Source organism: Chrysochloris asiatica, unplaced genomic scaffold, assembly GCF_000296735.1.
Source record: "Chrysochloris asiatica unplaced genomic scaffold, ChrAsi1.0 scaffold00115, whole genome shotgun sequence".
Classification (NCBI taxonomy): Eukaryota; Metazoa; Chordata; class Mammalia; order Afrosoricida; family Chrysochloridae; genus Chrysochloris; species Chrysochloris asiatica.
The window spans coordinates 2,337,012-2,339,930 of record NW_006408633.1 but is presented as its reverse complement, the minus strand read 5'-3'; positions in this window follow the sequence as shown (position 1 = coordinate 2,339,930).

Below are 2,919 nucleotides of genomic sequence, written 5' to 3'. Positions count from 1 at the left end.
TTGGCCCAGGTTCGGGCAGTGTTTCGTTCTGCTGTGCATTAGGTCGCCATGGGTCGACAACAACAATAACAAAGAAACCATACAAGATGTGAAAAAAAAAAGACATAGGAAAATCTAAGAATATGATTTAAATAGTCTGAACATATTATCTCTTAGGTTACTTTTTGGGAATCCTGGTCTGATGCTGTAGAATAATCACTGGACTGCAAAGTCGGTTTGGCCTACAAGATAGCAGTTCAAACCTACTAGCCACTCCTTTGAAATATTATTCAGGGTCCTTATGAGTCAGAATGAACCTGATTGCACTTAACAATACTATAATCAGTGCTGTTTGATATGGAGGAATGTTTTCCAAATCAGGACTAATATACAAGCTGAGAGTGTTGGTGTGCCTTGAAGTCAGTTCTGATTCATAGCGACCCTGTGTAGGAATTCCTAGGCTGCATATATTTATGGGAGCAGAAAGCCTCAACTTTCTCCAGCAGAGCAGCTGGTAGATTTGAACAGCTGATCTCATGGTTAGCAGCCTAATTTGTAGCCCACATAATTGCTATATCTGTGTATAGGACAACTAACAGCTTCAACATGATATCCTTGCTCTTCATCCAGGTTTTTTCGTTTCTTTCTTTTTTTTGATATTGTAAAATAGTTTCTTCATTGAAGTTATGTGAAACCATACATACATATTTTTAAAATTGTAGCCAAAGGTGCATGTATAATTGATGTCCAGTTTTGATCAGTAATATAATTATCATTTTCATTTATGTATGCCTTTTCATTGCAAAATGCTCCATTGCTTCCTAATTTTAAATAGAAGAATTTCTGCAGTAAAATGTTAAGGATGTAAATTTGATTCCACAGACAGATGTGCAAAAGTCATTGGATTTCTAGTTAACATTAACTCCATGCTACAGATAATTTCTTGGGTGGCTCTGCTGAACAGCACAAATAGTAGTCTGATACAGATCCATGCCCCTTCTCTGTAGCTCTATGGAATGGAATGTGTCCTGTGTATGTCCAAGTATTTCTCTCCTTAATAGTAAGTTTCTGTTGTCTTTAAAACATGTGTCAAATAAAGATAACATGTGGATAGAATTTGATCAAGTAGAATGTTCATTAACTCCTGATGTGCCTGTTTGATATAACAGTGGAGTACAGTATAACCTAGAGTAGATTTCTTTTTGTTCTTTTATCAGATATTACTTAGTATCTGATATGTGATATATCAGGGGTTTTTCTTGTTTTGTTTTTCTGTTGTTGTTTTTTCCCTATAAAATGCTTATAACAAATAACACCAACCTCATTGCTCTATAGCAATAAGCCTATGTTGTTCTACTTCTGAGGTGGTCAAATATGTGTCTATGCTGAACTTAACAGAGCTGGCTTCCATGTAGGACTTAATAGACAGTTGGATGATCTGGGAGGGCCTCAGTTGGAATGCCTAGGTCATCATGGCTCTGTTCCACATGTCTTTCAGACTGGGTGTATGGAACCTTGGTTTGGCACTGTAGGAAAACACTGAACTTTTAATCTCAAGGTCAGTGGTTCAAATCCATCAGCAGCTCCTTAGAAACCCTATGCAGGGTCACTATGGGTCAGACTGAATTGAAGGCAATAAACAACAGCATACTGTACGTGTTTTGCTGGTGACATCAGAGAGTAGTAGCACAGGCAAATATGGTTGTATTAGACTATGTGAATCTTCTATTCATATCATGTTGCTATTAAATCATTGGTTAAAGTATGTTTGACCAAGCCCAAGGAAGCTGAATAATATTGATCTCTCTATAGTTAACATAGGAATGCCGTGAAAAGTTACAGGTCAGAATGTATGGCTCCAGCAGGAGTAAATAATAAATGTTTGGGGCAATTTGTATAATATAGCAGTATCATTCATAGCCACAATTATTGAAGAATTACAGCACATAGAATTTGTTCACCTCTATTTTAAGACACCTTATTCTCACAAAATATCAAGAAATCATGGATGGTACCAGTATTACAAAGCCCAAAATATCATAGTCTTCAAAAGTTTTGTATGTAGGTCTTCTTGTGTAAAAAATTAGGAAATAAAAGACTACCCCAAAACTGTCATCATATGTGGAATCTAAAATTTTATAAAATGACCTCAGCAACATTTCTGGTCCTAAATGATTGTCCATAACCTTGCCACTTTTCATCATGAAACAAAGATTATTTCTCCTCTCTTTAGATTTGGGTGAGTCTGTGACTTCGCCAAGTATATGTAAGTTATGCTATGTGACTTAGTTACAGTACTCCATAGACCATAGAACAAAGAGAAGCTATCTCTATTCTTCTAAGTTAAATATCTGACCTACAAAATCTATGTGTATAATAAATATTTGTTTTATGCCACTCAGAGAAAGGATAATTACAAAAACCTTTAAATTTAAAAAAAGAAAAACAGTAGGCTCCATAGCAGTCACCATTGCTGTTGTTGAGTGCCATTGAATTGTATCTGACTCATATTGACCTTACTGAAAAAGTCATTCAGTTTTTGAGGCTGTAAATCTTTACAGGAGCACAAAGTCTTATCTTTTTCCTGAGTCTTGTCTGCTGGATTCACACTGGTCACTTTTTGCTAAGCAGTCTGATATACAACCCACTATGCCACCAGGGCTCCTTCATAGTAGTCACATGTTGTTGCTGTCAGGTGCCATCAAGTCAGTACCAACTCATAGTGATCTTATGTACAGCCGAACAAAACACTGTCATGTCCAATTGTTGCTATGCTTGAGCCCATTGTTCCTGCCAATCCCTCTCTTTAAGGCTCTTCCTCTTTTTATCCAACCCTCTACTTTACCAAGCATGATGTCCTTCTCCAGGGAATGGTCCCTGCTGATAATATGTCTGAAGTATGAGAGATGAGTTCTGGCCATCTAGCTTGTAAGGAGCACT